The sequence below is a fragment of the Peromyscus maniculatus genome, chromosome 11, assembly GCF_049852395.1.
Source record: "Peromyscus maniculatus bairdii isolate BWxNUB_F1_BW_parent chromosome 11, HU_Pman_BW_mat_3.1, whole genome shotgun sequence".
Classification (NCBI taxonomy): Eukaryota; Metazoa; Chordata; class Mammalia; order Rodentia; family Cricetidae; genus Peromyscus; species Peromyscus maniculatus.
The window spans coordinates 33,615,753-33,636,876 of record NC_134862.1 but is presented as its reverse complement, the minus strand read 5'-3'; the positions used below and the strand labels follow the sequence as shown (position 1 = coordinate 33,636,876).

Genomic DNA, 21,124 nt, shown 5'->3' with positions numbered 1-21,124 from the left:
CTTCTGGAGCTGGAGTCACAGGTGGTTGTGAGCCACTCACTATGAGTGCCAGGAGTCAAACCAATGTCCTCTGCAAGAGCAACAAGTGCTCTTAACTGCAGAGCCATTTCTCTGAGTCCTATTACTGCTTGTTAAATAGACATATTTCTGATACCTAATAAAAATAGAGTAGGAATAGTTACAATTTTGTGTTTGTTCTACTATTGTATTTTTTTCTAGTTTCCTTATAGTATCCAACATGTATCAGAACATAATTTGGTTTATATGATAATGTGTTTAAGTTTGCTGTGCTGATATTGTGTCCCCAATATATTGTGCACCTTAATAAACTTATCTGGGGTCAGAGAATAGAACAGCCACTAGATAGAGGCCAGAAAATGGTGGCAACCCACCTTTAATCCTAGCATTCTGAAGGCAGAGATCCATCTGGATCTCTGTAAGTTCAAAGCCACACTGGAAACAGCCAGGCATGGTGACACATGCCTTTAATCTCAGGAAGTGATGGCAGGAAGCAGAAAGGTATGTAAGGCGTGAGGACCAGGAACTAGAGCCTGGTTAAGCTTTTAGGCTTTTAGCAGCAGTTCATCTGAGATCCGTTCAGATGAGGACACAGAGCCTTCCAGTCTAAGGAAACGAGATCACCTGAGAACTTGGCAAGGTGAGGTTAGCTGTGGCTTGTTCTGTTTCTCTGATAGTTCAGTTTTCAACCCAATACCTGGCTCTGGGTTTGTTTTTATTAATAAGACCTTCTAACAATTCCTGCTACATTTTGCAAAGGTCAGAAGAAATTCTGTTTTTAATACACAACATTTATTACAGCTTTCCACATGTCAGACGTTACACTAAGTGCTTGAAACGTACTGTTTTATCTAACCTTGCACCAACAACCTGGAGTAGAATTTATTCATATTGTACAGTACTTTGCTTGAGTGTTAAACATTATGATAACTAATATTCAACTGAAAGGTTTCTATTTTGTAACTTTTATTTACTATTATTGTGTGTGTGTGCTGTATACATCTGGGTAAATATGTTTTCGCATGAGTTTCAACATGAAAGGACAACCTTGTGGAGTCAGTTCTCTCCTGTTAGCTTTACACAATTCTGAGGGGATCAAACTTACCTTCTTGTCAGGTTTGTATTCAAGGTACTCCACATAGTCTTCCATCTCATCATTCCCTGAATCACAGTGGATATATATCTTGGTATTCCTTTGAGGGAGTACTTGAATCAGATTAACTGAGTTGAGAAAACTCATCCATAATGTGGGCAAGAGCTTCTCATGTCCTTGGAGCAAATCTAAATAAAAAAAAAAAAGAAAGTAAACCAAACACCAGTCTTCATCTCCTTCTGCTTGCTGACTGTGGATGCAGTGTGAGTGGCCTCCTCGTGCTCTGACAATCATGGCTTCCCCTCCATGATGGACTGTACCTTCATAATATGAGCCCTAATAAGTCCTCCCTTCCTTCAGTTACTTTCGTCTGCTGTTTTGTCACAGCAACAAGACAAAGCAACCAATACACACAGGTTAGCTCAGTAGAGTAGCTTCTGATTCATATTCCTTCCTCCTTGAGGAAAGATAGGGGCCAAGCTAGTCCACAAAGTCAGTAAGCACACAAAGCTGAGTTTTGCTGCATTCTGCTCCCCACTCTTTGAATGAGTAAAAGTTAATGTCTAAAAGGGAACACATTGTGGAAGAGCTCAGTGTGACACAAGGAAAGAAGAACTGAGAAGCTGAAAGCCATAATGTCAACTTTTATTTTACCTGTCATAATTTCACTGCAGGCCAAATGCCCCTAATAAAATATAAATATGTATTTACTCGGTTAAACCACATTATATAAAATTGTATATCATGGTACAGCTTTATGTATTTTCACACACTTTTAGTCTTTTCTTCTAAAATATTTTTATTTTATCACTAAAAATGTATAACAGATGGATAGAGGATGGTAATAAATGATAGACAATAAGTGAGTGATGGATAACAGTTATAGATGATAAATCAATAGACAAAAGACAGATCTTTGTCAAACTTAAGAATTCTTCTTCCTCTATTATGGTTGCCATTCTACTTTCTATGCACATGCATAGACACAGATAGACAGAGACACACACAGAGAGACACACACATATTTCTGCATATGAGAGAAAACATGAGGTGCTCTTTATGAATCTGGCTTGTTTCACATAGGATAATGATCTACCATTTTTCTGCAGATATTAGGAATTCATTCTTCCAACCTGTATTTTGCAGGCACATAAAATTCTGTTGTGTGTATGAAATTCCATATTTTCTTTATATGCTCATCCATTGTTGGATTTCTAGGCTGACTCCATTTCTTTGCCCCTATGAAGAGTGCAGTGATAAACATGAATGTGAGAATCCTTGCGGCATGTACATACAGAGTCCTTCAGATAAATATCCAAGAGTGATATTGCTGGAACTGTAATAGTTCCATTTTCAGTATTTATGGAGCCTCTACAGTGGTTTCTATAGCAGCTTCACCGGTTTATATTCTCACCAACAGTTTGGAGAGAAAATAAAAAGTGTCCAGAAGGGACAGGGGAGGGCTGTGGAACAGAAGGATAAATATGAACCAAGTGTAATACATATATTCATGACAGTGCCACAAAGGGACCCATTGCTACATGTGCTAAATTAAAAAAAATCAAAATTAAAGAATAGTATTTTTAAAAATAGTGTCCTGTTATCTTTGCATGGAAAATGACAATTTAAATAGAATGATTTTGATTATTTATATCATTCTGGCATATATATTCACATTGTTTTCCATTTTCTAAATTGTTCAGACAAATGCAAATCCCTGCCCCATTCAAGAAATGTCTTGAGAAGTGTGGATCTGTGAGAATAGACTTGGGGACATCTTCCTTCCCCCCACTCCCTGAGACAGGGTTTCTCTGTAGCTTTGCGACTTTCCTGGAACTCACTCTGTAGCCTAGGCTGGCCTCAAACTCATAGAGATCCATCTGGCTCTGCCTCCTGAGTGCTGGGTTTAAAGGCGTGCACCACCACTGCTCGACTGGGGAGGACATCTTTGTTCAAATGGGGAACAGCACTCTTACATCTGTTAATCCCAAATTGACTTCTCCATGTCAGACATTGATGCCATATCCTCAGCTACAGCCTCCTGCTTTTTCCTGGAGAGAATGTCTCATCAATGACTATGTAACTTTAGGAAGACAAGGATAATGCATTTATTTTCTATGATTCACAGTTCAACAGTTGAGAATCCTAAGGATGTGAATTGCTGTCTCTCTTCCCAGCACAGATAAAAGTCTTTTCTTCTGTGATTCACATTCTGGGTGCTGATGATTGTGTATATGACTCACATTCTGAGTGATAGTGATGTGGTGTGTGTGTGTGTGTGTGTGTGTGTGTGTGTGTACAATTAAGTTACACATTATAAGAAATAAATTTTACAAGCACTCTTTGCATGTAGCTACACATACTTTGGGTAAGTGTAGCATATGCACATATAGGTGTGGCAGTGAACATGTGCAGAATCAGTGAAGGACATCGTGTATTCTGTTCTGTCTCTCTCCACCTTACTCCTCCGAGACAAGGTCTCTAGATCAAACTTAGAGCTCACTAACACAGCTACTGCTGCTATCCAGCTTCTACTGGGGAATGCCCTAAATCTTCCTTTGGAGGATGGGATGGAAGCATTCAGGATGCTCACCTGGCATTTACATGGGTTCTGGCAATCTGAAATAAGTTGTCTTAACTTCAGGGCAAACCCTTTATCCACTAAGCAATGCTCCAGCTCTTGTGCCTATCTTTGTTGTTAATATTTCAAATGTGCTAGTGCTGCCCACTTTCTGTTTGTTTATAGATGCAATTTCGTACTCTAACTATTCTATCATTTTTTAAAATTGTTAATTATTTTCATATACAGATGAATACCAACACCTAAGTTGCTGGGATCTCCACACATGCACCGTGGCACATGTGTATCTGTACTCTCTCACACACATACACGCATATTCATTATGCTCATATACACTACACACAAAGGTAAAATAAAAAATGAAAGTACTGGACAGATGGATTATTGGATAAAGTGCTTGCTGGACATGCATGAGAAACCTGAGTTCAGGTCCCTAGAACACACATAAGAGCTAGATGCTGCAGCAGCCATCTGTAACCCCAGTGCAGTAATGCCAAGAAAAGTCGATTCTGGGGATGCACTTGTCACTCATTTTAGACAAAATGGTGAACTTCAGGTTGAATGAGCAACTCTATAGAGGACGGCATCTATCACCAAACTCTTGTGTTCATGTGTACATACAGTTGAGTGTACACATACACATGTGTATACACATGCACGCACACAGAGAATAAAATGGTCAACTATACACAATCTAACAATAAAGCAAAGATGAAAACAAGGTTTCTGTAACAAACTTTCACTTGGAAATAGGTTCTAGAAGAAAAGTATGCATTCAAATACATCCTATTTTAGAAAATAAATTTAGTTAGATGATTCTATGTTATACTGTATAAAACATCAAAGCCAAAATAATTTACTAACTTCATTTTTTTCTTTTTCTAAATAAGAAAACTATTGTTGCCAGGCAGTGGTGGTGCACGCCTTTAATCCCAGCTCTCCCGAAGTAGAGCCAGGCGGATCTCTGTGAGTTCGAGGCCAGCCTGGTTTACAGAGTGAGTTTCAGGACAGGCATCAAAACTACACAGAGAAACAGAGAAACCCTGTTTCGAAAAACAAACAAACAAACAAACAAACAAACAAACAAAACAAAAAAGCAAGCTATTCTCACAAACAGAAGAAAAAGTTAAATAGAAATTGTTTAAGAAAAGAAAAGTAAAAAAAAAAGAAAAGAAAAGTAACATTACAAATGTAAACTTCTAATACATGAGAAGGAACAATTTGAATTTCCAGAGACTACACACAGACGTGGCTGAGTAGATTTACAGACTGCTGCTTCTCAGCTTTTACTTTAGTCGGTGACTTAGAATTCAACATGGCCTTGTCAAGTAGCCTGAAATTTCTTTCTCACACAGATCTGATCTACAGGTTATTATTTGGGTTATACATAACTAGAACCTTTCAAACTGACAGATCCAAATGTTCTGCCTTCAAAAACAGACACCTGGATGGGTTTCCCATTTGACTGCAATTCTTCATTAAGTATTAAGAGCAGTTAGATACTATTTTGTTGGTGTGCTGATATGTTTTTACGAAAATATCTTTTACATTTTAAGAGACTGGAACTTTTGCTGGACCTCATAGCTAGGTTAACAATACACCTTGAGGTCATTTAAGATTTGATCTGCTATCCTGCTGGGTATTCAGCCTGTTTGTTTAACCTGCCTTTAGGAAAACGATGACACAGCCAACCTTACTTGCCTTGGATTTCCCGTGAAGTCAGCTTTTACAATCTATGCCATTGTGTAGGTTTAATCTTAAATTATGCATTCTTCCAAGCCCCTGACTCAGGGCAGTATATGTGTATGAATGTTTGCTATGATAACCATTTACTGAAAACAGCCAAAGAGTTGAAAGAAGCTTCATATAACAAACATCTGCCATAAATGTTGAAATCAACATGGAGCTCTAGTTTAATAATGGTATGTTTGCAATAGTGTTTGTTCTCTCTGTCATTTGGGGTCAGTCAGAGCCAGCAACTTAATCCCTTTTAAAAATTCTGTTAAAGATTTCTATAAAGTGCCTCATTCCTTCCTGATGTGAGGCGTTCTGTGGTGTTCAATGAATACAGAGCAAAGCCATCTGCTAGAGAGACACAGGCAATAAGAACAGACCCGAGACACACAGACACAGAATACAGATAGGCTAAAAGCCCCAGACTACAGACTGGGAACACGGGAAGAGAAATGGAGGATTCATACTGGGGCTCACTCTTGGTCAAATTAGACCAAGCAGAAGTGGTGAGCTTTTTTTTTTTAATGTGATACTGACATGTTTTGAGCAGTTGAAGTTATCTTTAACGTGTGTGCCCAATGGATTGTGATAGCACACTTGAGACAATACACAAGCAGGTATTGGCTACAAAAAAAAAAAAAACCCAAAAAAACAACAACAAAAAAAAAACAAAACCAAATATACCCCCCAAATAAAGCAGTAAAATAACTTTGTGCATTTCTGGGATAGAAAAAGTAAAAGTTCTTTATACTGTTCCATGTATTTTTTTAAATCACAATGATGACAGAAAATTAATGAGCTGAATCAAGTGCCTGGTGATCTCTTTATGAGCCTTCATTTCCTTAAGAAAATAAAGCCAAATACACAAACAAGAGTATTTACAAACTTATACCCATATATCTGTGAGCCTTTTCTTCCATTTCATTAGCATGTACTTTTGGAATAGTTGATTTTTTACACAGGGTCTCACTATGTAGTCCTGGCTGGCCTCGAACTCACAGAGATTCACCTACCCCTGTCTTCTGAGTGCTAGGATTAAAGGTGTATGCCATTAAGTCTTGCTTAATATACATTCTTATTCCTTAAATATGCACTAAGAACTATATTGTTTCTTAAGGAAGAAAAAAATGTTCATATTTTTTTTCTTTTCTTAACTAGATTTTAAGTATTTTATATAATGTATCTGGATTTTATTTATCCATGTCCCACAACTCCTTCTAGATCTAGCTCCCTTCTTACCCACCAATTTTGTGTCCTCTTTCCAAAATAATCATTAAGTCTAACATGCTGCCTATATACTCTTGGATATGTGGCCATCCTCTGCTGCAGGGTTTTCCTGCCAGGGCTGCACCATTAATAAAACTGACTCTTCCTTTCCTGGTAGTTACCAACTGCAAATAACTCCTCATCTAAGGGGTAGGACTTTGTGACCATCACTCTCTCCATGCTGTGATTTTGTTTAGCTTGCATTTATAAAGGACTTCTCTGTATTGTCGCAATTACTGTGATTTCTTATGTGCAACTATCCTGTTGTATCTAGAAAGAACAGTTTCCTGGTAGACATCCATGACCTTTGGCTCTTACACTCTTTCCTCCACTCATCCTCAATGATCTCCCAGCTGTGGGAGGAATGAGCATGACAGATTTCTCATTTTAGGACTTAACATTCTACAGTCTCTCATTTTTTACAACTTGACGAACTGTGGTTCTCTATGTCAATCCCCATCTACTGCAAAAAGAAGCTTAAATGATAAGAATCGAGAGACATGCTTATTTGAGACTATAACAACAAATGATTAAGAATAAATTGAATGCTGTGTCTGTCTGGTAGAATAATAGTCATAGGTTATCCACTAGGGTCTATGCTCTCCACAGCTATAAGATTTTGGTCCCAGTAACAATGTCAGATGTGGGTTTCATTTTGTGGAGCAAGCCAAAAGTGCAACCAGATATGAGCTGGTTAATGGTTTGGTTACCTCCATGACATTTGTGGAACTATGCATCATTAGGCATGTAAGCCAGACCAGTCATTATTGTAGATAGCAGAGTTCACAGCTGGATAAGAGAGATGATTACTTTTCTCCTCTAGTAGCATGCATAGCTCCTTCCAGTATTACAAAATCTAGCTAGTAAGAATGAAGCTGTCATGTCCTTATCAGCTTGATTTTTTTTCCTATTCTGTGAGTCAGTTATATGGTGTCTTCAGTAACAAGGTCTTTAAAAATTTTTCCCTAATTTTCACATTTAGCATCTTTTGAGAATTCAATACATGAGTACTGTATTTATATTATTTCCTTACGTACTGTGTCCCTCCCAGTTCCTCCCCACTCCCTCAACTTCATGACCTATTTTTCACTTATTGTTCACTTACTTGTTTTTCTACTTATACATTTTATTATATATTTCATGCCTAAATGTGTTGCTCATATGTTAATATGTTTAGTGATGACCACTTGGGATTGCTTGACCTATTATGGGGCTTGTCCCTGGAGAAGACTGATTCTTCCTCTTTTTCCATCCATTATTTGCCTGTGACTCTTCATCTAGAGGTGGGGATTTGTAAGATTTCCCACATCCATGTTTGGTGTCAGCTGGTGTTGTCACTGTGTGGGTCTTGTTTGGGCAACCACGTTATTAAAATTTCAAGCTGCTAGCCCTTATGGCAGACACCCTGGTCCTCTAGCTTTTGCAATTTTCTGTCCCCTCTTCCACAGTTCAAAGCAAGGGATACCTCCCTTTGAGCTGTAAGTCAGGCAGTCAAGAGATTCCCAAAACAATATAGGCTATTGCCATTGTCATTTGTCTCCCAGAGTTTTAAGTTAAGACTCTAAATATCTTACCTAGCTATGCCCAAGAAAGCAACAGTAGCACTCTTATCTTGAGGGTAGCCAAGAACCAAGAGCTACCTCTTTGGTCTCAAGGCTTGCACAATAGTAGAGAATTTATGCTTAATACTGTCAGCCTAGCAAACTACCATTGGCTGGTAAGGTCATGTGCCCTAGGAAAGAAGCCACTATTACCATTTTCCTAAATCAGTATAATTTTCAACTATGTTTGAAATATCAATTCTTATACTCAGAGATAAGTGTAGCTCACACCCTTCATCAAAGAAGTTTTTTGTTTTGTTTTGTTTTGTTTTTTAATAGCAGGCAGAGCCTATCATAGAAATCCAGACTTGGTCAAAATGCACAAAACAGCTGATTTGAGGATATCAGTCCCCAATTGAGACATAAATAATATTATCTCTACATCTAAGGCTTAGAGACACTTTGGATGAGCAATAGGGTGTTCCCAACAAGTTCTAGTTGGTATTCAAGAATATTGGCAATAAATTTTTTAAGCAAGAAACCCATGGGAGTCTGCTTAAAGGGTAAGGGAATTTATTAGGAAAGAAAACTCACTAAACAAGAATAGCAGAATCATAGCTGGGTACTCCTGCAAGGCTGAGGTACTGTCCCACACTGTTCTGCTGCCTGAGTCAGTCTGCACCATCCAAGCCCATGAGGGAGAGAAGAGAGTGATACCTGTGTCTCAGGTCTTAAGGGTAACCCCAAGACCATGCCCCAGGGATAGGTACTTCAAGGTTATAGGGAGAACACTTACCTGCTACATTTCTAGGCCCTGTATCTCAAGGTCATAGGTAGAATAGATACCCACTACATCCTATGATATTTAAAAGTGTGTAGGACCTCAGTGGTCAACAAATCCAATAGCAGTAACCCATTCCTGGCACTGGGCTTTTTCTTTTTTTCTTTTTTCTTTTTTTGGTTTTTCGAGACAGGGTTTCTCTGTGTAGCTTTGTGCCTTTCCTGGAACTCACTTGGTAGCCCAGGATGGCCTCGAACTCACAGAGATCCGCCTAGCTCTGCCTCCCGAGTGCTGGGATTGGCTTTTTCTTTATTAGCCTATGATATCTAGTTGTAACATTATTGCCCTATTATAGGGTAACTGCACTTAAAGTATTTGCATATATGTATAACTAACTATTTTAGGAAAATAGAGTTCTTTTTTTTCATGTATTTTTTTATTAAGAGATTTTTCTATTCATTTTATATATCAACCTCAGATTCCCCTGTTTTCCCTCCTCCTACCCCCAGCCTTCCTCCCACCCCACCCCACCCCCATTCCCACCTCCTCCAAGACAAGGTCTCCCATGGGGAGTCAGCAGAGCCTGGTACATTCAGTTGAGGCAGGTTGAAGCCCCTCCTTCCTGCACCAAGGCTCTACAAAGAGTCCCAGCATAGGCCCTAGGTTTCAAAGAGCCAGCTCATGCACTAGGGATAGGCCCCAGTCCCACTGCCTGGGGGCTTCCTAAATAGTTCAAGCTAAACAACTGTCTCACTTATCCAGAGGGCTTAGTCTAGTTCCATGGGGACTCCTTAGCTGTTGGTTCACAGTCCATGTGTTTCTGCTAGTTTGGCTATTTATCTCTCTACTTTTTCCAATTATGGTCTCGATATCTCTTGCTCATAGAATCCCTCCTATCTTTCATCGATTGGACTCCTAGTGCTCCACCTGGGTCCCAGCTCTGGATCTCTGCATCTGCTTCCATCAGTCACTGGATGAGGGTTCTATCATGACAGTTAGGGTATTCAGCCATTCGATCACCCGAGTAGGTCAGCTTAGGCACCCTCTGGGCCGTTGCCAGTAGACTATGGTGGAGTCATCTTTGTGGATTCCTAGGGAAGAATAGATAAAGAAAATGTGGTACATATACACAATGGAGTACTACTCAGCAGAGAAAAACAATGACATCATGAGATTTGTAGGCAAATGGATGGAACTAGAAAATTTCATCCTGAATGATTGAGGTAATGCAGACTCAGAAAAACAAGCATGGTATGTACTCACTTATAAATGGGATTAGATGTAAAGCAAAGGATAACCAGACCACAACCCATAGCTCCAGGGAGGCTAGCTAGTAAGGGGGACCCTAAGAAAGACACAGGGATTTCCCAGTGACAGAGAAATGGATGAGATCTACAGAAGCAAATCAGATGTGTGTGTGTGGGGGGGTAATGGAGAGCAAGGGTTGGTGGAAAGAGAGCTTAGGGGTGCGGGAGGTTCGAGTTGGATCAGGAACAGAGTGGGAGAACAAGGAAAGAGATACCATGATAAATGAAGGAAGATAGATTTCTAATGACTTTGAAAAATAGTGTTAGTGTTAATCATCCTTCCACATTTTCCCTCCTCTACTCTGTCCCTACACCCCACTTCACTCTTCCTGTTCCATTAATCACCTTTAACCATTCCAGCCATTGCCCTCTCTCTCTCTTCCCCTGAGAGCCCATTCCATTGTCATTAAATAATTTACTGATCTCAATGGTATTCCAAACCGAGCACAAATAGCTGAAGATTAGAGTTAACATCTACAAAAGGGAGAGAAAATGCGCCATCTGTCTTCCGGGGCCTGGTTACCAACTCCACCCATTGACCTGTAAATTTCATAATTTTAATTTTTGATAGTTGAGTAATAATCCATTGTGTAAATGCACAACACTTTCATTACCCATTCATTACCTGATGGACATCTAAACTGTTTCTACTTCCTGGTTGTTGTAAATAGAGAACCAATGAACATAGAGATGAGCAGATATCTCTGTATTAAGAGGTAAAGTACTTTGAGTATGCTCCCCCAAAGAGTGAGATTTTTGGATCTTGTGGTGGATCAATTTTCAGCATTTTGAGGAAACTCCACACTGATTTCCTTAGTGGCTTTTCAAGTTTGCACTTTTCCCTGGAATGAACAGTGTTGCTTTCCCCCATATCCACACTAACATTTGTTGTCATGGCCTGGTGTTTTGTTTTGTTTTGGTTTTGCTTTATCTTAGATATTCTGCCTGGGGCCAGATGAAATTACAGATTAGTTTTAATTTGCATTTTCTTGATAGCTAAGGCTATGGAACATTAAAAAATATTTTTACCTGTATGTATTTCATCTTTTGAGAATGATCTGTTTAGTTTCATGTCTCATTTTTAACTGGGTTGTTTATTTGCTTGTTTATGTGTACATATACATGCATGGGAGTAGTCTGTGTACCCTAGTGCATTTGTGGAGGTCAAAAACAACTCTTTGAAGTCAGTTTACTCATTCCTCCTTTAGATGAGTTCCAGGAATGGAACTTAGGTCACTTAACTTGCACAGCAATGGGTGCTACCTGCTGAGCCACCTTGCTGGCCCTGTGCATTTTCTAATAAATTAGGTAACATCAAGGATCATTTGTGGGACTAGCAAGACGGGTCAGCAGGGAAAAGCACCTGCTGCCAAGCTGGAAGGCCTGAGTTCTAGCCCCAGGACTGACATGGTGAAAGTAAAGAGAAGAAATGGGGTCTGCAACGGTACCCTGTGTAGCTAGAGTTTTCCTGCCTTGCCCACAGTCAGGACAAATCTTTGTCACCTGCCAGTCCCACAGTCGTTCAGACCCAACCAAGTAAACACAGAGACTTATATTGCTTACAAACTGTATGGCCGTGGCAGGCTTCTTGCTAACTGTTCTTATATCTTAAATTAATCCATGTCCATAAATCTATACCTGCCACGTGGCTCGTGGCTTACCAGTACTTTACATCCTCCTTGTCCTGGCGGCAGCTCCAGGCAGTCTCCTTCTGCCTTCCTGTTCTTTTATTTCTCCTCTCTGTTAGTCCTGCCTATACTTCCTGCCTAGCCACGGGCCAATCAGTGTTTTATTTATTGACCAATCAGAGCAACACATTTGCCATGCAGACCATCCCACAGCACAGCCAAGTGCAGACCATCTCAGATACCTGCACTCAGGCCCGTAGTCCTAATCATCCTCTATGTGGACCTGCTGGGTAAAGCCACGAGGAACCAGAGAACGGGCTCCCACAGGACATACAGAACATCCCACAGCAACCCTGACCTCCAGTCATGCACTATAACATGCAAAGCCTACACGTGCGTACATGTCTTCACACATAAAACTTAATTCAAATGTAGTAAATATTTCAGAAAACAATTTGCAATCCAAAATTATTTCCAATTCTGTAACTGTTGATGCAGTTATTCTGTAGTATAGCATCTCTTTCAATAGTGAGAGAGGATGATGCAATAAAAGAAAGAATAAGATGAAAATCAGCACTTCAGCTGTCATACACAGTATCAGTTAACTTTGGCCCATTAGAGGATACACAAACACCAAGTATTTTTAAAAATCTGCAATCTGAATTTGACTGTCATGTTGTGTGCTCTGCATTTTCAGCCAGTTGTACGAAGAGAGAAGAATCAGGGAACTTTTCCATGTCATGTAAGACAGACTCATAAGGGCCAACAAGAGAGGTCAGTAGGTAAAGTCGCTTTCCACCAGGACTGACAGCCTGACTGTGAGTTCCAGAACTTACACAGTGGAAGGAGAGAACTGACTCCACTGAGCTGTCCTCTGACTTCCACATGCGTGACATGGCACCCTCCTCTCCCAATAAATCAATTAAAAGCATAATTACAAAATATTTCTAAATGGAAGCACATTGCAGGAGTGCCCTGCATCAACAGTAACCATGGGGATGCAGACAGCGATAAGTAAAGCAAAAACATGTAAACTCCACAGAAGGCAGCGGAGTCCAAGTTCACTGGGAGAAGATGGAGGGACAGTCCCATGCAAAGGAAGCAGACTAGCTTTTCTCTCCTTAGGAGCAAGACTGAATAACTTGATTAGATTTTTCCTTTTACTCATGTTTTAACAGGAAATTATTTCAAATGGGATTTTAAATTAAAAGAAATATTTCTGAACCACTGATATCAAGAATAAACCAGATAAAAGTAACACAATTATTTCCAGTACAGAGGATGGTAGAACTAAAAGTCTATCTATTATTTTTTTCCTCTATTCAATACTGAAGGGTGTAACTTTTCTCTTCTGAGATTATGCAGCCAACTCATTTCAAAAGGCCGTTTAAGAGCAAGATTGGATTCCTTTTTGGAAGGAAGAACAGAAATACCAATAGCAGCCTATGATCTTAAATAACAGACTAAAGCCTAAGAAAGAACATGGAGTGAATTTTTCAATTTTTGTTCTCGTCCTGAATTCACATTTCCAAAGAGGAACAATTTAGCTGCTTCTATACCTTGTAGCTATTTGAAATTTATGAGTCCTTTTTATAGGTCTGTAAATACTGTTGTTATTATTATTATATTCTCCACTTCTCTGGAGTTCTGTGGTGTTCATAACCACAGCATAGTTTTACATGGTTAAGAAATATTAATCACTTTAATAGCAATGATTACCCTGTGATTGGTTTTCAGACTGGTGTAGTGGTAAGTTTCTTCCATCCGTCCGGTCCCCAAGGTCCCGCCTGGCTCTGTGGTCCTGTATCCGCTTATGAAATATTCATTTAGAGGTTAATATTATTTACAATAGTATGTATGGCCTATGGCAGGCTCCCTGTTACCTAGCTCTTCCATCTTAAATTAACCCATTTCTATTAATCTATGTTTTGCCATGTGGCCTTGGCTTTATTGGTCTGCTGTCATCTTGCTGCTCTTTGGGCAGTGGCTATGCATCTCTGCTTACTCTCCTTTCTTCTCTCCATATCTGCTTGAATTTTTCGCCTGCCTCTAAGCTGTCTTGCCATAAGCCAAAACAGCTTTATTTATTAGCCAATGAGAGCAACACATAGTCATAGTATACAGAAAAACATCCCACAGCAGACTGGCATGCATATATAAACACAGGTGTGCACACATGTAAGTGAGCTACTTTGTTAGTTTAGAATCTCCTGGGTCTTAAGGAGCTTTCCACCACTGTGAAAAACATTCCATTAGGAGGATATTGCTATACAGCTGGTGACCAGAAGAGAAGGACATAGGAGACAGGAAAGAGAGAGAGAGAAGAGTAGAGGAATGAAGGGGTAGAGACAGGAAGAGGAAGGAGAAATAGGAGGGCAGGGATAGGGAGGAAGGGGAAGAGGAGGGGAGGTTGGGGACAGGATATAGTCCCAGAGGGAGTCTTTCAATATATACTGTTTTCAGTATGTCCAACTTCCTACATTTCCATCACCCTGATCTCTCACATATCATCAGCACTAGATGAACCCATGGGTGAGTCTGAATCCTTATGATCCACTCAGCAGACCAAAATACTTGGGGAAAACAAATTTTAAAAGGAAAGATTTATTTTTCTCATGGATTTAGAGGCTTATAAATGAAGATCCATGATTTTTCTGACTCCTGTTTCTGAAGTATTGTAAGAAGATAAGACATGTAGGTGGGAGTGTGTAATGTGCAAAGTTGCTGTTTGCCTCATGTCTGTGGTGTGTGACTTTTCCTAGGGAGGCATGAACATGCATCCACTCATCCCAGATATAGCACTAAGACACATCAAAGTGATTCAATCAAAGTCCAACTGGAAAAAGCCACAAGTATGATAGAAATACCAAGCATTGCTTATAGGAGCATGGTTGAAAAGGCAGTGGCATATACAAAGGCCATCCCAGCACTCCATGAACAAGTTGTAGGCAGCTTCACAGATTAGCATCTCCTCTTCCCAGCAGTCCCTACTGCTTAGAAAACCTTGGGGAGGAAAGAAACTTCTGAGTCTTTCAGCTTTCAGGGACTTTCTGTGCTGCTTGAGTTGTTTACTTGCCAACTCTTAAAGATTCGCTCTCAAGGATCCGAAGCTTCAGTTCGGGACTTCTGAGCACCAGTGAGCCCTCCTCCAGGATGAGATGTTTTCATTTTGGAGGCTATTGATAGAAGACAAATGGATAGAAGAGAAGGGCCTGAAATGAGAGCTGAAAGAGCAGGGAAATGGAGGGGTAGGAAGAAGAAGAGAGCCAGGCAGAGCAAGGGGGTCAGGGAAAGAGGGGGAGGGGTAGAAGAGTGGGGAGCAGAGGAAGGAGCAGGGAAAGAGTGGAGGAGTGAGGGCTGCATGAAAGGAGGAAGGGATGGGGAAGAGTAGGAAGGGGAGGAGGAGGAGAGGGGCAAGCATGGAGTGAAGGAAGGGTGTGAGGGGAAGAGGGGAAGCTCGGGATAGAATATAATCCCAGAGGGAGTCACTGAAGATCTAAGTTTCCATCACCCCTGATTGGCCACATACCACGTTATAAACCCAGCACTAAATGAATCCACAGGTGAGGTTGGGTTCCTCATGATCCAATCACTTCCCCAAAGCTCCTCCTCTGAACTCTGCTGCCCTGGCTACCACTCTTTCAGCATATAAGCACTTAGGACATACTTTTGATCTAGCCATAGCAGATCCCTTATACTTAAATACTAAATAGTTCAAGAGATTTATGTTTAAACAAACTTCCTGAGTAAGATAAACCCCACGAGAAGTAAATATTCCATTTTAGCAAAGATTTTTATGATATTGGGGTAATTTAAAGGCCCTCCACAGCTGGGTGAAAGAAGGCTGAGTGAGGAGACACTGCCAGCTGCCACGAGGAGAAGCATGATGTAAGACACAGGTAAGCCCTAAGCCATGTGGCAACTTATAGATCAGTAAAAATGGGTTAATTTAAGATATAAGAACAAATAACAAGAAGCCTGCCATGGCCATACAGTTTATAAGTAATATGTCTCTGTGTGTTTACCTGGGGGATGAGAGTGGGAGAGATTTGTCCCAACTGCCGGCAGGCTGGGACACCAGAAAACTTCAGCTACACTCCACTGAGGTTATTAAGGGATAAACCTAGCCTGATAGAGTGATATGCAATAGAATATCGGTTTGCTTTTGAGCCACCCTGCATTGTTTACTTGGAGTGACTGATATACCTAAATGAAGTCTAAGTTTCTCTGCTGTAAATTAGCTTTACAGTTAAGCTACTGAGACAATCATTAAAATGGATGAAACACTAAGCACTTTGGAGATAACTCTCCTCCTGTATGATTGTAACATAAGTTCTCGAAGTATTTAGTTTTAATATGTGTAGTTGATTTTTTTTTTTTTTTTTTTGTGTGTGTGTGTGTTCTGCCTGGCCTGCGGTCAGGACAAATCTCTCTCACCTATCAGTCCTGCAGCTGTTCTGACCCAAGTAAACACACAGAGGCTTATATTAATTAAAACTGCTCAGCCATTAGCTCAGGCCTACCACTGACTAGCTCTTACATTTAAACTAACCCATAATTCTTATTTATGTTTAGCTACATGGCTTTGTACCTTTTCTCAGTTCTACCTTCACATCTTGCTTCCTGTGTCTGGCTGGTAACTCCTGCCTCAGCCTTCCTCTTCCCAGAATTCTCCTTGTCTGTTTATCCTACCTATACTTCCTGCTTGGCTATTGGCCAATCAGCATTTTGTTTATCAACCAATGGGAACAATACATTCACAGCATGCAGAGCACCATCACCCATCATTTCCCCTTTTCTTTGTATTTAAAAGGAAAGTTTTAATTTTAACATAGTAAGATTATATATAATAAAACAGTTATCAAGCAAGAATTATAGTTATAATATTTAGTCTATTTGTATTTGGCAAAAATTAAAGAAAATATTCTATCTATCCTGTATTTGTGAGTCTAAAGTTTTATATCTATCCTACCTCTTATCATAACCAACCAGACACAGAGGAAGCAAGATGTGAAGGCAGAACTTTGAAAAGGTACCAAGCCACATGGCTAAACACAAATAAGAATTGTGGGTTAATTTAAGTGTAAGAGCTAGTCAATATTTAGCCTGAGCTAATGGCCGAGCAATTTTAATTAATATAAGCCTCTGTGTGTTTACTTGGGTTGGAGCAGCTGTGGACTGGGCAGGACAAAGGAAAACTTTCAGTTACAAAGTTGAGTTTATAAGTGTTTCCTGTTTCCTTTTTAAAAAATTACTCATTTTTGCAACAGTGTGCATACTTGAGTATGTATGTATGTATATTGTTAGAAACAAGAAAGATCTAGATGTTATACAAAAGAACAAATGAAGAAAGTGAAAGTAGCTTAGTAAGGCATTTATTTTGTAAAAATGGTGTGTAAGACAAAAATGTACAATAAAGGCAATATGAGACAAAATGTCTACAGAAATAACACTGAGTTTGTTTTGTGCTGGCCATCTATAGCTGGACACAATGCCTACCCTCAAGTATAATTGTATGCCCAATGGGACTCCACTGGAGAAAACTGAGTTTTTCCCTTTGCAATGTATCAATTAAAGATAGCTTCTTGGTTACAGATGGGAACTCATCTCTGCTTCCTCATCTCAGCACTGGGACCCTCTGTAGCTTAAACTTGTGCAGGCCCTGTGTATTCTGACACATCCTCATTGAATCGATGTACACACCTGTCCTGTTGTATAATCCATCCCCTCTAACAATTACAATATCTTTTCTTCCACATAGCTTCCTAGGTCCTGACGGGGAGGAATTTAGTGGAGACAACCCGTTTAGAACTGAGTGCTCCAATATTCTCCATTCTCTGCACATTATTTAATTGGAGATCCCTGTGTTAGTTCCCATTGACTGCAAGAGGAAGCTTCTCTATCGCTAGTCTATGGGTGTAGCAGAATCTTGTTAGGAATCACTTTATTGCTGTTCCTTTAACAGAACAATAATATTAACTCAAAATTGTTATTATTTTAACTTGACTTATATTCTTTTTACATGGTACTGAGTTCCAGGTAAATACAAAATATACTTTGATATATTTCCCTCATGACACCTAGGCTTCTTTTTCTCTCCCTTCTTCCTCACATTTTTTCCTTTCATTCACTTGTATAGTACCATTTTATGTTTATACACACAGGATCTTAAGTATCTATATAAAACTCAGGCTCCATGTATAAAAGAAGGCTTGTGAAATTAACTTTCTGAGACTGATCTACTATACTTATCATAATCATCTGTAGAGAATACTAGTTGTCAAAGGTGGGTGGATACAGTCAATGAGAGGAAGGTATGGGATCCATGAGACCCTGGTGATGAATCTTCTGTATCTTGACTCATACAGGTGTTATCATGAATGGCATAGAACTAAACACACATGAGAATGAATACAAGCACACATAGTGAAGTCAACAAGGAGAATGGAACTTACCAGTTCAGTCCTTTCCTCCGCCCTTATTTAGGAAAATGGTATTTTCCCATGGAGGGAAGATGATTGAGGAGTATGTAGGACCTTCATGCAATAGCTTTCCACTAGAATTGCTTATGAACCTGCAGTTACATAAAAAAAATACACATTAGACAGACAACAGATTGTTAAACTTTAGTAAAGACAGAATATGAAAAACTGTTCAAATGTGGTCTTACTGAATTTCAGAAAAACAAAAGATTCAATTATCATTAATATTTACCAATAATTTCACTTACCATCCAAAATTTCATACATATATGCAATTTCTGACAAATTGTGATACACTGTGTACTAATCTTATCTATAATAGTGACTTGCATTGGGAGAATTCTGTTCTCAATAACGTCAAACTATTAGCAGTAAAGCCAATAGGATCATAAATAAACTACATGAGAAATAAAAAATAGAATACTCCAATTATAAGAAAATGTGAGAGCAGTAAGTTGTCCCCAGCATCAATACTGAAAACTTTAAAAGGTTTTCAGATGCTGTGTGTGTGTGTGTGTGTGTGTGTGCGCGCGCGCGCGCACATAAAGACAGATAAAAATTCCTAGCTGAGTCCAGTATTTTATTTTATTTTTTTTTATTTTACAATACTATTCAGTTCTACATAATAGCCACAGATTCCCTTGTTCTCTCCCTTCCTGCCCCCTCCCCTTCCCCCCAGCCCACCCCCATTCCCACCTCTTCCAGAGCAAGGCCTCCCCTGAGGACTGAGATGGACCTGATAGACTCAGTCCAGCCAGGTCCAGTCCCCTCCTCCCAGATTGAGCCAAGCGTCCCTGCATAAGTCCCAGGTTTCAAACAGCTAACTCATGCAATGAGCCCAGGATCTAGTACCACTGCCTTGATGCCTCCCAAACAGATCAAGCCGATCAACTGTCTCACCTATTCAGATACAGTTGGGGGCCCCTCAGCCTTTGGTTCATAGTTCATGTGTTTCCATTCGTTTGGCTATTTGTCCCTGTGCTTTATACAACCTTGGTTTCAACAATTCTCGCTCATATAAACCCTCCTCTTTCTCGCTAATTAGACTCCCAGCGCTCCACCCGGGGCCTAGCCGTGGATGTCTGCATCCAGATTCCTCAGTCCTTGGATTGGGTTTCTGGCACAACTATTAGGGTGTTTGGCCATCCCATCACCATATTAGGTCAGTCCAGGCTGTTTTTTTTATATTTATGTGTGAGTATGCCCATGTGTTCAGGTGTCTACAGGGGCCAGAAGAGGATATACGATCAGTTGGTAGGTGGAATTACAAGTGGTTGCCCAGAGCTGAACTTGGGTCTTCTGGAAGATCAACAAGGACTCTTAACTCATGAGTCACCTTTCAAGCCCCTTCAACCATGTCCTTTTACATTAAAAAAATACTTGTTCCACATCTACTATCCTCCTATGAGTGAGTACATACTATATTTGTCTTTCTGACTCTGGGTTACCTCACTCAGGATGATTTTTTCTAGATCCATCCATTTGCCTGCAAACCTCATGATGTCATTGTTTTTCTCTGCTGAGTAGTATTCCATTGTGTATATGTGCCACAATTTATTTATCCATTCTTCAGTTGAAGGGCATCTAGGTTGTTTCCAGGTTTTGAGATGGCTCAGCCATTAAAGGCTAGGCTCACAACCAAAAATAACAATATATTTAAAGAAGAAAAGGACATGCTTGAGAATTACAAATGTTTGTTTTGAATATTTGAATAATGATTGAAACAAAAGATTGTTTATAGTGTCATATTTTCCTTGCGAGGTCAAGTATATACATTAATACCTTTGCACACATGTGTATACATGTGTATATTTATGTGTATAATTTTATTATCCTAAAAGGTACAGTAAGCAAAGTCTGTAAAACTTGTTTGGAGGTAGAGTACTTACCTGTGTTGTGAGTGTCCCTGGGTTCAAACCCCCAGTGATGCAAAAGATACAGTATGCTGGGTTTTTTAGAGTATCTGACCAATTTGAATTCTTGTAGGCAATGACAATCAATCTATTACTGAGGCTTTCTTCGGCATCTTGGGCAAGATAATCTCTAGGTCTCTCTGAAATCCCTCAGCATCCTGCATCTTTACTCTCCTTCTATCATGGGCTTTGTTTTGTAAATATAAGTTCCTCTGACTAGACAGGCCACCCGCTTCCACCAATACTTGTCATTTGAAACCTTTTGTTAGAATTCAGGAAGTTTGATATCTTTAGAGGTATTTTGATTTATGTGTTTATGTGTGTATATCTCATGATATACAAGTGCTCATAGAGGTCAGGAGAGGGCATCAGATTCTTTGCAGCTAGAATTAAAGGAAGTCTTAAACTCTCCAATGTGGGTGCTAAGAACCAAGCTTGAGTCCTCTGGACAAGCAGTGCTCTTAACTGCTGAGCTCTCTCTTTCTCTAGCCCCAAGAAAGTTAAAATTTTGACCTTTCTGATTCCTCGATAAACAATCAGATACATGTCTTTTTCTACCATATTCTTTTCACATCTGCATATAATCATGTCTGGTGCTAAAGTAGAAATCAGATAACTCTGATTTTTTTTTAAAGTTATCTGGGCAGTCATAGTATTGGTTAATGGACTCATTGTACTGTGCTTAAAATAAGTGACTGTGCTACATACTGCCGAGAAGCCATGGCAAGCTCTTGGTATAGTAAGTGCTGAACTTTTAAAAGATAAAATCAAATGAGATTA

General features: G+C 39.7%; 1 protein-coding gene across 1 annotated transcript in view; it reads left to right on the top strand.

The window, feature by feature from the left end:
- The window catches only part of Dpp10 (dipeptidyl peptidase like 10), a 720,356-nt gene that overhangs the window by 159,337 nt on the left and 539,895 nt on the right, over positions 1–21,124 (top strand). The window lies entirely within an intron of this gene.